The sequence below is a fragment of the Sus scrofa genome, chromosome X (genome assembly GCF_000003025.6).
Source record: "Sus scrofa isolate TJ Tabasco breed Duroc chromosome X, Sscrofa11.1, whole genome shotgun sequence".
NCBI lineage: Eukaryota > Metazoa > Chordata > Mammalia > Artiodactyla > Suidae > Sus > Sus scrofa.
Genome location: NC_010461.5, coordinates 18,520,286 through 18,535,221, shown reverse-complemented (window position 1 = coordinate 18,535,221; position 14,936 = coordinate 18,520,286). Strand labels below are relative to the sequence as shown.

Genomic DNA, 14,936 nt, shown 5'->3' with positions numbered 1-14,936 from the left:
AAAAAGGACAGCTTGTTCAATAAGTGGTGCTGGGAAAACTGGACAGCCACATGGAAAAGAAGGAAATTAGAACACTCCCTAACACCATACACAAAAATAAACTCCAAATGGATTAAAGGCCTAGATATAAGACCAGACACTATCAAACTCTCAGAGGAAAACATAGGCCAAACAATCTCTGACATAAACGACAGCAACATCTTCTCAGATCCACCTCTCAGAGTATTGACAATAAAAAGAAAAATAAACAAATGGGACCTACTCAAACTTAAAAGTTTCTGCACAGCAAAGGAAACCCTCAACAACACAGTAAGACAACCCACAGAATGGGAGAAAATCTTTGCAAGTGAATTGACTGACAAGGGATTAATCTCCAAAATTTATAAACAAATTCTGCAGCTCCATACCAAAAAAACAAACAACCCCATCCAAAAATAGCAGAAGATATAAACAGACAATTCTCCAAAGACGACATACAGATGGCCAAAAAACACATGAAGAGATGTTCAACATCACTCATTATTAGAGAAATGCAAATCAAAACCACTCTGAGGTACCACCTTACACCAGCCAGAATGGCCATCATCCACAAGTCTACAAACAATAAGTGCCAGAGAGGGGGTGGAGAAAAAGGAACCCTAGCACACTGTTGGTGGGATTGTAAATTCGTGCAACCACTGTGGAAAGCAGCATGGAGATGCCTCAGAAAACTAAACATAGAACTACCATTTGATCCATCAATCCCACTCCTGGGCATCTATCCAGAGAAAACCACGACTCGCAAAGACACATGTACTCCAATGTTCATTGCAGCACTATTTACAATAGCCAAGACATGGAAACAACCTAAATGTCCATCAACAGAGGAGTGGATCAAGAAGAGGTGGTACATATACACAATGGAATATTACTCAGCCATCAAAAAGAACGAAATACCAGCATTTTTAGCAACATGGATGGACCTAGAAACTATCATGCTAAGTGAAGTCAGCCATACAATGAGACACCAACATCAAATGCTTTCACTGACATGTGGAATCTGAAAAAAGGACAGACGGAACTTCTTTGCAGAACAGACGCTGACTCACAGACATTGAAAAACTTATGGTGTCCGGAGGAGACAGTTTTGGGGGTGGGGGGATGTGCTTGGGCTGTGGGATGGATATCCTGTGAAATCAGATTTTTATGACCATTATACAACTACAGATGTGATAAATTCATGAGTAATAAAAAATGAAAAAAAAAGATGTTTTATAAGGATGTGAACATTCAGTACAACAGAGGGACACACTGTAAAATCATTTCCCTGATCTATAAATTTTAAACCTTCCAATGTCAGAGTACTTTCCTTAGTAAATTGGTTCAATGACCAAGAGAAGCAACAAAAACATCTATCTTCCTACAACACAGTAAAGCAAGGTATTACATGTAGGTCCTAGAAAATCTCCTGACATGAATACCTCCTATCAAAGAATCTGTTTTCTACTTCAAATCAAGCTTATTAAACTTAAATAAGGGAAGAATAATACACCTTGGGCAGGGGGGAACCCAGCTCGCTGATATTGGTGGCTAAGATACAGACTAAATGAATCACTTCCCCAAAGATCTTAAAAATTAGAGTTGGCAAGACTCAGGACAAGGGGATAATATGACAAGTGGCTCAGTTGATGTGTTCATTTAATTTCTTCAACAAGAGTGTATTTCCCAGGTGTCTCAAAAGAACCAAATTCTTATTGTGTCAACACACCCCTGTGACACCTTTACCATAAGTAGACATAGAGCTAGTTAGAAAAAAATAAAAGAAATAAAGTCAAAAACAGAAGCTGCAAGAAACATTCATCTATGTGGTTTAATTGGCACCAACTTATCAACATTTAAATTTCATCCTCTTTCATAATCCAGCTGTGTAGAACCTGTAAGAGGCCATAAATATGGGCAACCTTTTCCAGAACACAAGGGATAAAACTGAACAGAAATATTTTAATAGAAATCTGAGGGAGGAGGAGGAAAATTTAACTGTTAATAAAGTCTTGTTTAAGGTATATTTGACATCTAAATGAGACAGCATATAACAATTCTTCCATCTTTGAAAAACCCATGGAAGAGAAAATAGTTAATGAAGAAAATAATCTGGAAGAAAATAATTAATCTGGATACTAAGAGTCATTTTAAGAATTTTTTAAATGTACTTCTCATCTGTAACGTTCAATTGGCTCTTCTAAGCCCACCTAAATCTCTCTTGTGCTTCAAGTTCCAATCCATCTGCTAGCCATAAAAAATAGAATTCAATAAAGTTGAGCATTTTCTCTAAACTAAAGCAAGATTTTAACTTTCAAGTTACCAAAACTTTTAAAAAATCATAATGATGCCTAAGCTTGGGAGGGTGCAATGAAGTTGAATTCTTATGCAGTGCTGAGAATAATTTGGTCTTATGCCAACAAATTTAAAAGAACTCATATTATTTCACTTAGTAGTTCCATCTCTGGAAGTCAACACAAAAAGAATCAGATCAAGAGAAAACAACTTAGGGGACATCAAGATGCTTGTTTCCAAGTTATTTATTTAGGAAAATTATAAATATTGCTATGTCCAGTAAGAGAGGAGTTGAAATGATGGTATATCAATCATTGTCATTTTAATAATTTTCTTCTCCCTAGTCTTTAATGCTTTAAAATTTTTATATAGGTTATATCCATAAGGCTATTTCTGTTTTGTACCACTGCATTTCTTTTTTATTGCTGAATTACTTTTCCTTTTAAATTGTCTCTCTACAGGGAGTAAGTCTTGGTTCTAGTTGATATTTAAGAAAATTCTGCAAAGCTATAGTCTCACAGTTGGAGACAACAATGGGGTTATGACTAGATATTGTCCCCAAAGGAAAGTGAGGCAAGACTATACTTGAAAAAAAAAAAAAAACTGACCAGTGTCCTTTGAAGACCAGAGGGTCTCATAGATTGCTGAGCTCTTAACCAGGCTGACAAGTTATGCTTCTCATGTATTTATTACATCCTACCAAAAAAGGAACAGGAGAGAATTAGAGCAGATTTGAACTTAGTGGCTATTTAGGTCTAGCCAGAAGACTGAAGAACTGCATACTATAAATTCAAGAATCTGATATATTTGGAGTTTTTTGTTTGTTTTTGCTTTTTACAGATGCACCCACAGCATATGGAATTTCCCAGGCTAGAGGTTGAATAGGAGCTGAAGCTGAGGCCTACGCCACAACACCACCTGATCCGAGCCACATCTATGACCTGCATCGCAGTTTGCAGCAATGCCAGATCCTTAACCCACTGAGCAAGGCCAGGGATGGAACCCACCATCCTTATGGACACTATGTCAGGTCCTTAACCCACTAAGCCAAAATGAGAACTCCAGGTAAGTCAGACAGAGATGGACAATCTAGGGAGGGGGAAATCAACATATTCAATGGCACAAAGATATGAAAAGACACAGTGCATAGTTTTGCTGGAGTGTAAGAAACTCCAACAAACAAGAAATGAGGCATAGGTAAGGAGTCAATCATGCAAAGTCTTTTGCACCATGTTGAAGGACTGGAGATAAAGACCCACCAGTCATTTTTCAGTCATGAGAGAAACATGATCAGATATGATGCTTAAAAGCATGTGAGTGTAGAAGAGAAGCATAAAACTGGAGGCAGAGAAACCAGATCAAAGTTGTTTGATTAGTCCTTGAAAGACCTAACAATTATTGTAGGTTGCATGTATCTTCAGGGCTTGAATATACCCAAAGGTAGGTTCAGGAGAAAATTTAGTGAGTAATTAAAATCAAGGGAAAATGCACATTTGCTTTTCCACCAAGAAGGATCAAGAATTGAAGAGCCATGACCATGGCAATAAAAAAACATGTTAGGAACGTTTCATGTTTTCAAATTCTGTTTGTCTACTTAAATCTGTTATCATTATATGTCCACAAGTTCTTTGATCCTCTTTCCAAACGACAGAGGATAGTTTCACACCTCATTAATTTGCCCAGTCATGGCAACCCTCTTGTAACAAATAAAATACAACAGACTTATGCTCTATCCACGCCTAGAACATAAAAACGGCAATACAGTCCTTTCCTCAGCTGCTGCTAAGGTGCTCGGTCCTCCCAAAGGAGCTAAGACCACATTGGGGTGAGGCCCTCACTTCATCCGGTGACTAACACCTTGCCCAGCAGTGCCCTCTTAGCATTCATCCACACCATGCCCTCATCCTGCACAACAAGAGGTGACAGTCACGGAAGATAAGATCAATGCCCTCATTAAAGCAGCAGGTATAAATGTTGACCCTTTCTGGCAAGGCTGTTTGCAAAGGCTCTGTCCAAGGTCAACACTGGGAGCCTCATCTGCAATGTGGGGGCTTGTGGACCTGCCCCAGCAGCTGGTGCTGCACCACCAAGAGGCCCTCCCTCCAGCCACTACTGCTACCCCAGCTGAGGAGAAGAAAGTAGAAGCAAAGAAAGAAGAATCTGAGGAATCTAATGATGATACGGACTTTGGTCTTTTTGACTAAACTTCTGTAACATATTCAATAATAAAAAGCTGAGCTCTTTAAAAAAAGTCAATACAGCTTCTAACTTACTCTTTCCCTCAAGATCCAGCCACCATGCTGTGAGCAAGCCCAGGCTACATGGAGACACCACTTCTTCAGCCCTGTGCTCCAACTATAGCTCAGCTGAGGTCCCAGTATACAGCCAGCCCCAACCTTAAAGCCTGTGAGTGAAGAAACCTTTCAGTCAACTCTAACCCCATAGAGTTAAGAGTCATCCCCTTCTGACATGATAACTTTATCCACTGTAAGTGCATGACAGGCCCCAAACGAGAACTGCCCAGCTAAACTCGGTCAACTCCTCAAACACTTCTCAAATTGTGAAAGAGAGTAAATTATACAAAATAAAACATAGTGAAATGCTAAAATATAATAAAACATAAAATAATTTGGGGGTTGATTTGTTCTGCAGAAAAAGATAACCAGGACATACCCCTCATCTGTTTCTTTTAAAATGACAAGAGCCTTTGTAGATGTCTTCAAGAATAGGACAGAATGTAGGAAACTGGGCAGTACTGAACTTCAGGCTTAATGAGAAATAAGCTCTAAGGAATATAGAGTCAATGAGGGCTTGCAAGATATCTTAACACTAGATATGCTAATACCTTAACAATAGCAAGACACAAAGAACATGCTTATCAAATTTCACATAATGCCAAGGAAGTAGGGATAACCAACTCCTCAATGGTTAACTTAGAATTCAGTAGCAATTTGATCTTGGTTTAACATAACAGATCATATTGTAGAAAATACTCCTGGTACAAATACCTAAAAACATTGGTATATAAACATATGTTATACATATATACACACATACCCCTCCTCCACAGATGGTAGCTAGTTGGGTAACTAGATATTTAGACTCACTGGATGGGTTGGTGAACTAGCAAGAAAACAGTCTATAGCAGCCAAAAAGCAAAAGCAAGAATCCAAAGAGAACCAAATACTAAAGTCAACAGCAGCCCTGAGGTTATTAGCAGGGCCTTGGCTGCCTAGAGTTTGGATTTTAAAGGAAAAATGATTGTGCCCAAGCAAAAAAGAAAACTTGAATAGTTTCCTTTGTAATGCCTGGTCCCTTGAGAGCTGTACTAACTGTGAAAAGGGGGAAAATTCCAGCTGACAGATAATAAAGTCATTTGTTTTTCTTAGTCCTTTCTTTGGTGGTGGAAGTGGCAATAATAATCTATGACTATAAGCCAATAATCATGCAAAATTGGACCTAGAAATCACCCACTTTCTAGGAACTGAAAAAACACCATCAGAGATTTACTCTAGATGTCCAGAAATCTCACAGAAATAAACACAATTGCTTTCTGGAAGAAAGCACATTAAATCCAGGTTTCAAACAATTCTCATAGCTAACAGTTTCTACAAATAATACTCACTACAAAAGAACGGGAGCAAAGGAGGAAGAGAGGAAGGAAGAGTATCAGTCACAAAACACACAATGAAGCCACTTATTTGATACCACTTCATATCCTCTTGGCTTTACCTGACTCTTATGCAAGTTGCCACTGTGACAACCAACTCTGCACAGGTTCCAGCCAACTGCAATCTATGCTCCTGTGAACTGAAGTTTGGCACTTGCCATCAGCCTCTACATGGATTAGAACATGAGCCACTGCAGCTGCCAACCTGCAGCACCCCTTGAGTGGAGCTCAGGGGGGAGACCAGGAGTGAGGCCCTCTGTGCTCTGCGAAAACTGGTAGAATGGGCCTTCAGATAGGTAGATATTTTCAGGACAAGATTTTATGAGCCCAATTCTTGCATCTCCTCACATCTAAAAAAACACTAAAATCCATCAAGGATGACTCATGTGTGTGACTAGCAGTCAGTCACCTTCAGGAGACCAGCAGCAAACTTCTGTAAAAAGTGTGCCAGGCTGCATGCACCTCCCCCTTCACCTTTATGACTTGTATCTGGATATTACCTTTCCTTTTGGGGGCAGTATTTCAGGGAGCTCTCTTGTAACAAATACAATGCAACAGACTTATGATATCCAAGCCTAGAACATAAAAAAATAGCTCTGAAATACTGCAAAACAAAAGATGTCATCTTCACCTTTGAGAACAGCCACTCCCAAGGGTGGGCCAGTGAGCCCTGAGGGAACTCAGAAAAGCCTATCAAAGGAGTGATTCCAGTAACCCCATGTCTTCCCCTAGAAATCGCTGTCTGTATACTTTCTATAAATCTGGTTCTCTGTAAATCTTTTGTTCCTACTACCTCCCCTTTGTTGCTAAAAACTCACTTACCCTAGCTTCCCCCTCACCACCATGGAACAGTTTCTCAGGGCTGAGATGCTGTCCCCAGAGTTTAAGTCCTAATTTCACCCCAACTAAATCTTAACTCTCGACTTTCAGCTTGTATTTTTTCCATCGACACTCCCAAAGATAGGAACAAGCAAACAGTGCCTCATTTTTCACCTGGACGTTGCACCTCTTGCTTCCCTCCTGAAGCTCCATGCACGTATCACCTGGACACAGCCTGGTCGTGAGAGAAAGCTAACTCTTTGTGGGTCAAACTGTCCCCATTGGGAGCTAGAAGCTGGCGGATGAACTCTTCTCCTTCATTCCCAGCAATGGCCATCCTGAGTTGCAGGTGATTTGGTTCAGGGGAAACAGGACACTCAGGAGAGAGAACACTAGCAAGAGACCTTCAATAAAGAAATTCTAAAGGATGAACTTCATGATGAAGGAAGATGACCACAGAAGGCAGGTCTGAGATATAAGAAGGAATAGTGAGCCAAAATGATGATGAACTGTGGGCAAATGTAAACAGATACTAGCTATATAAAGCAAACCTACTTTCTAACCCATGATATTACAAATAAGATGTAATTAAAATTGTGGACAATAAAAGGATACTCAAGATTGGGTAAGGCAAGTCAAAGCTTTCTGAGGTCCTCATATTCCTCAATAGCAGGATAACTACCTCTGAGCTTCAGACCTCACTAATCTAAATACACATGTTATCACTGGATGATCAGCTGGATTCTTCCTGACTCACTTCTAATTGAGACAATAAGGTAATCTCAGACACCAAGATGAGTATGCAACTGAAGCTCTCAGGTATGGAGTTCACAAAGGAATATTTAAGAACTAGTGCCAAGACCTTTATACCCCCAGAAAAAGGGATATAAAGGAGAGTTGGGACACAAAAGTGGGACAAGATATGATGAGGGTTTCTCGTTTGAGAAAGCTATTACCAAGACGTGGTTTCCACTTCCCTTGTGGGAGGGGATTAAGGGGGTGCTACCTTCCCACTTTGAGTCTAATTTGACGAGTTTCCATGGTTCCATGCAGCATACTTAAGTGTATTTCATGTAATTGGAAGACATGGAAGACTTCTGAGTGTCTCATGCCTGAAAAGCTTAAAGCAACCTGTGATGGAAATGGCCACCTAGAGATTCCCACAGCAAGAAGCTGGTATCAAGTGCTAAGAGCCCTAAAAGTAAAAGAGAGCCTAAGAGCCCTAAAAGTAAAAGAGAGCCTAAGAGCCCTAAAAGTAAAAGAAATCCTACAGCAAACACCACACTGGGAAAGTTAAAAGAATCCTCTTTGGAAGTAGAAAAAAGACTGCTCTGTGTCACCACTTCCATTAAGTGCTGTCCTGGATGCTATAGTCAGGTAATTAGACAAGAAAAATAAATAAAAGTTTTAAGAACTCAAAAGGAAAAAATATACCTGAGAGATGCTATGGTGGTCCATGTAAAAAAAAAAAATTATCTACAAAGAATTAGTCTTACAGAGTTTAGCAAGAGAACAACCACATTGTGAGGGACTAATAACCAATAGCAAATATACATTTTCAAAAGGTAACTATTTAAAATAGCAACAAAAGAATATGAGGCACTTAAGAACAAATCAAACAAAAACTGTGATAGAGCCTTAAGAAAATTATAAAATATAACTATTAGAAGACATTAATGAAGAGTTAAATGGGGAAATACATTCATGGATAAGAATAACATGATTTAATAAGGCTCTCTCCTCACCAAGCTCATCTACAGATTCAATATTTTAATAAACATCCTAACAATTTTTTTAACATATTCAACAAGCTGATTCTAAGATTTATTCTGAAGAACAAGAGACTAGACATTTCTGAAGAAAAACAGGGTGTGGGATCTCACATCAGACATGAAAATTTTTAGAAATTATAGCAACCCAAATATTGTAGTTTTGACTTAAGAATAGGCAAACTGACCCCAGTAATAAAATGGAGAACCTAGAAACAGACTCATGCCTATATGGAAACTTGGTACCTGACCAAAGGGTCCTAAGAATTTGGGGGAAAGGTTGGACTCTTGAACAAATATGCTGAAACAATTAGTTACACATATAGAGGAAAGTAAATTTGGATTTCTTCTTTAATAAATAAATAAATAAACTCTCCATAAGATAAGGACTTGTATGTGAAAGGCAACAACCTTAAAATATTTCCAAGATATAAGAGACTATCTTTATGTCACTGGGCTAAGGAAAGATTTACTAAACAACATCACCAAATACCAGCCGCTCAAATCTGTCTAAAAAATAAAAATTAAAAACAAAACAACCTCACCACCACCACCACTAATTCTGGAGAGACAGCAGTGAGTGATGACTTGAAGCAAGATCTTAATTCTCTGCTCAGGAATTGAACCTGGGCAGCCTGGATGAAAACCAGGAATCCTAGCCACTAGACTGGCTAGAGGCTAAAAGCAGAACTGCCCTGATTCTTGCCCCCTGTTGAAAGCAAGAATGTTTCAAGGAGGCAAAGACTGTGAAAAGAGGTACAAAGTTTATTGTTAGAAACACAGTACGACATGTGGGAAAGCACACAGAGACTAGTCTATTTATCTAAGGCAGAAGCAGAGCACTAATACACACCCAAAGAAGTGTGGGTTTGGGCGTCCCCCTGAATGAGGAGCACACCAGAGAGCTAACTTAAACCACATATATAGGACAGTCCTTCTGGCTCTTTGTCTTCCTTTGGCCCATTATCTTGTTTTATCTTGTACACCTGACCAGACCCAGGGCCCTCCCCTGATCTACATGCTCATATTTTGGCCAGGATGGATTCCAAAGCAAAGCATGGGGGAAAGGTTATCTAGACTTACTATGGCCTGGCACCCCTCCCTTTCTGACCCGGAGGCATCTCTCTGTGCATGTGTAGTTGGGGTCTCCCTGACCCCGAGCATGGGGAGTATGTACGTGACTTCTTTGTTCTTCCTTCCATCCAAGCAGGGCTCAGGACCTCTTTTGATCCTGTCATTACCCATGTTTATCAAGTTCACAGAAGACAAGTACCAGTTAGTTACTTGCCTTGTGCCTGTTGTTATTTCTATCCTCAAGTATAGATAGGTGGCTGGTTGTAATTGTTTGTCCTGGAGCCCACCTATCTCCTGCCTCAGGAAGTGTAAGTAAGAGGCTAGTTGTACCTATCTCCTGCTTCAAGAAGTGTTATATTAGAGGCTAGTTCCAAATGTCTATTCTGGAGCCCATCTACCTCCTGCCTCCCCCTACTTCTGAAGATCACATCTTAAGAGGAAAATTATCAAGAAGAGTCACGTCCAGGTGACGATAACTAGCATAATGCATGGTGAGGGGCCTGGAGATCTTGCATATTGAGTGATTGCATTAACTTGGGCTATTTAATTTTTTTTTTTATTTTCCCACTGTACAGCAAGGGGGTCAGGTTATCCTTACATATATACATTACAATTACATTTTTCCCCCACCCTTTCTTCTGTTGCAACATGAGTATCTAGACAAAGTTCTCAATGCTATTCAGCAGGATCTCCTTGTAAATCTATTCTAAGTTGTGTCTGATAAGCCCAAGCTCCCGATCCCTCCCGCTCCCTCCCCCTCCCATCAGGCAGCCACAAGTCTATTCTCCAAGTCCATGATTTTCTTTTCTGAGATGTTCATTTGTGCTGGATATTAGATTCCAGTTATGCAAATCAAAACTACCATGAGGTATCACCTCACACCAGTCAGAATGGCCATCATTAATAAATCCACAAATAACAAGTGCTGGAGGGGCCGTGGAGAAAAGGGAACCCTCCTGCACTGTTGGTGGGAATGTAAACTGGTACAGCCACTATGGAGAACAGTTTGGAGATACCTTAGAAATCTATACATAGAACTTCCATATGACCCTGCAATCCCACTCTTGGGCATCTATCTGGACAAAACTCTATTTAATTTTTTAAAAAGTGAGAAAGTGAAAATTTTTACATGGCAACAACTAGCTACCTTCAACTATTTAAAGTACAGAAGCGTTCAGAAGACTTGATGTATGTTGGAGGATAAGAACTATAACCGAGCAGGGCCCTGTGGGGCTCCTGGGCACAGGACCCTTTCTGTGTGCCCCATTTCTTTTTAGGAAATAGGCTTCATTCAGCTTCCTTGACCTTCCCTGAGTTCCAAAGGGCAGGTTCAATCAGCTGCTAATCTGTGAAGGAAGGCGATGCAGAGACCAGGGAAGAGCAGTCAAACAATAGTACAGCCTTGGGGAAGGTTCCTGGTTCCTCCTCAAAGAATATAACACAATCTTTGAGCTCTTCTGCACAACTAAAACCCCCAACAAGTAGAAGATATTAACTACCTGACGAAGCATTCTTCATTCTGGAAAGAAGGACCACCAGAACCAGTCCCAGGGCCACTAAGTACCAGCTTTGAAAAACAATGCAAGCTTGCATCTGCCTTGATGCTTATCTGTGGCCCTATCTTCTATTCCCAAACTATGAAACCACATCCTAGTCTCTCCCTAAGAGGGCACAGTTTTTAAGGCATTAGCCTGCATGGCCTCCTTTGCCTGGCAAACCAACAAAAGCTATTTTTTTCTCCTTCACCCAAAACTGTCTCTGCAATTCTGTTCGGCACTGATGGACAGAGGCCAAGTTTTGGCAACAGAGCTCATAACCACATCTCCAGTTTTCTCTCTTCTCCTGGGAAGGACCAGTATGGAAGGAATTTTTTAGATTTCTTTCCTCTAACTACTCCTCTACGGTAGCGGACATGACAAAAAAGAGGCTCAGGCATATGTCGCCCCTGACCTTGCCGGCTTCTTCTTTTGAAATTCGTGGGCAGTTCTCTACCGTACCTATAGGACATGGTAGAGATATTTACAGAGATGGCTTTTCTGCCCTGCAACAAAGCCAATCAAATTTGCAGGGAAGTGGTGGAAGCTAAATCATGTTTTCAGGTCAAAGTCACAATTTTAGCCACAATCATGTGGACCTCCCAGTGATATCTGACTTCTATTTCCAGTTGACTCAAAACCAACAAGGGAAAATGTTATGAAAAGTTATCCACCTGACCCCAACCTTCAAAACCCCCACCAGACTTTTCAGTTATGTTGATATATCCTTCCTTGACCTGCAAAGTATTTTCAATAACCCCCCTCTCAGGAGTGGTTCTCCCAAGCACGAGATAAATGGATATAACTTAGTAAAAAGAAATATTTCAATTTGAACTTGTTAGTATCAAAGAACTTCCTAACAATTGGCTGGTTCCGTTGAGTTTCCAGTGAGAAATAAAATCCTGCCTGCCGTATCAGTAAACAAAGGATGTCATGGTCATCAGAGATTGCAGCTACCTATGACCCCTGTGAGACTTGAGGAAACTTGGGAAACAACGAACACCTGCCTTCTATCATCCATTTCAGCCACCATCAATGGTGAGCCCTCAGGATGTGAAAAACATAGGATAATGGCCCCATACAGCTGAAGAATGTAACAAAGTAATGACTTCTTTGTGCCCTGATCCTTGCATCTTTCCATACATAAAAAAGTGCTAAATTTTTTAATTTGAGAAATCTAGCCTTATGTTGTTAACAATAATCTTTTTTCCCTACTACCTGCCCTTTGTTACCAAACTCCAATATACCCTAGCTCCCCACCCACCCACCTCCCCATAGTTTTCTCAGGGTTACTTGAGAAGCTGTCTCCCAGACTATCATCCTCATTTTGCCTCAAATAAAACTTAGCTCACAACTCTCCTGTTGTGATTTTTTTAAGGCGACACCAGCAAATTTCTGTTGGAAGCCACCAACCCACAGAAACAGGAGGGGGTGTTCCTATAGTATCCATGGCCTCTAATGTCCCTTCCAACTGTAGGATTCAAGGAAATAAACACAGGCTTAAAATGTAAGTTGAGTCATTTAAGATCCTAAAAAACAAGAGCAATGAAAATAGTTTTGGACCAATTTTTTTTATTTTTTATTAAAGTACAGTTGATTTACAATGCTGTACCAATTTCTGCCACAGACCAAACTGATCCAGTGATATATATATATATATATATATATATATATATACACATTCCCTTCCTTATATTATTTCCATCATAGTCTAGCCCAAGGGACTGGATATAGTTCCCTATGCTATATAATAGGACCTCATTACTTACCCATTCTAAATGTAATAGTTTGCATCTACTAACCCCAAACTCCCAGTCCATCCCACTCCCCACCCCCTTGGCAACCACAAGTCTGTTCTCTATTTGACCAATATTCTTTAGTTGCAAAGTAACTTTTTCAAAACTTGTATGCTATTTCCCTATATTTTTTGTCATTGGAATACCACAGGAATCTTATTTTCTAACAAAAATTTGAACTGTATCAACCACAAAAGCAAGACTATTTCTCACACAGAGAAGAATGTTCTTACCTGGAGAATTAATCATCCCTTGAAAAGGTTGTGGAGACGGACTCAGATGCCTTTAGAGAGAGCAGAAAGCATTCTGTATGAATGCTTTATCTGTCTTTTTCAAACTCCCAGCTCGCTTTGTTTTTCTGCCAATGCTGCATCCTCCTTTCCTATTTTGAAAACTGACCCTTATAAGAGAGTGGGTGGGTGGGTCCGCTGCTCATCTGAGTATCAGAATCACCTGGAGAGGTTTTGTAACAGCCAATGATCACACCATACCCCAGACCAATTAAATTAGAATCTCCAGAGGTGGGGCCCAGACCTGTGGTGTTTCTTTTCAAGGTCTTCTGATTCCACTGTGTGGGCAATATTGAGACCCACTGTTTTAGCAAACACCAGAAATTCCCAAACGAGACTGCATCAGAATCCCCTGGAGCGCTGATGCAACCAGGCTTCTGGGCTGCACCCTGCTGGCTTTCTGATTCAGGATGTCTACAGTAGGGCTTAGAATTTGCATCTCTACCAAGTTTCCAGGTGATTCTGCTGACCACACTGCAAAATGTGTGGACAGTAGCTCATCTGGTTCTCAGATAGGGAGGCTTTAGGATTAAAAACTGGTTGGTGAGGTTTCCACGGCAAGGTGGACGCCCCCAAAACACACACACACACATCATTAAGAAGTGGTTCCTTGGTGTTCCCGTCGTGCCGCAGTGGTTAACAATCCGACTAGGAACCATGAAGTTGAGGGTTCGATCCCTGGCCTTGCTCAGTGGGTTAAGAATCCGGCGTTGCTGTGGCTCTGGTGTAGGCCGGTAGCTACAGCTCCGATTCGACCCCTAGCCTGGAAACTCCATACGCCACAAGAGCGGCCCAAGAAATGGCAAAAAGATAAAAAAAAAAAAAAAAAAAAAAAAAAAAAAAAGTAGTTCCTTGGAGTTCCTGCCATGGTGCAATGGGATTGGCAGTGTCTCTGCAGCACTAGGATGTAGGTTCAATCCCTGGCCTGGCAGAGGGGGGTTAAAGGATCCGGTGTTGCAACAGCTGCAGCGTACTTTGCAACTGTGGCTTGGATCTGGCTCCCTGATCCGGTACCGCAGGGCAGCAAAAAAGGAAGAAAAAAAAAAAGTGGTTCCCTCCCTCCAGTTTTCTCCATCTACTTTAAAGTAGGGTTTGTGCTTCTTCACACAATTAAGCCTAGAGCTCAATTTTAAGGGTTTTAACCAGTATTTTTATAGCCAAAGGATGCCAAGCAAGCTTCCCAAAGTTCCACCAGCACTGATAGAAACGGGCTGAAAAATCCTCGAATCAGGAAGTTCCCCGCTACCTAGTGGTTAGGATTTGGCTCTTTTACCCCTGTGGCCTGGATTCAATCCCTGGTCTGAGAACTGAGATCCCACATCATGCTGCTGCTCACCAAAGCCAAAACAACTCATAATCCAAAGCCCACATCACCACCTCTTTAAGAAGGAGAAAAAAAACACAAAATATGCATACACATATATGTGTGTGTATATATATACATACATACGTATATGTTCACTTTTTCATAATAATATTTATGAAAAAATCATGAAATCAAGTTTTTTAAGTGCAGTTAATGTGGCCATTGTTTGGCAAGGCTAGTAGGTCCCTGCAGTTTGAGACGGACAGATCCACAATGCTCCAGGGGCATATCCTTCTGCGCCCATCTCCCCGGGTATTTGGGAACTCTGTCTGAAGGAAAACCCAAGGTGCATCTGCTTTTCCCA

At 40.6% G+C, this 14,936-nt stretch overlaps 1 long non-coding RNA gene across 1 annotated transcript in view; it reads right to left on the bottom strand.

The window, feature by feature from the left end:
* The window catches only part of LOC106506923, a 99,924-nt gene extending 86,036 nt beyond the window's left edge, over window positions 1–13,888 (bottom strand). Inside the window, exon 1 of the long non-coding RNA XR_002340835.1 lies at window positions 13,210–13,888. This is a non-coding gene — a long non-coding RNA (uncharacterized LOC106506923). The remainder of the gene's footprint in view (window positions 1–13,209) is intronic.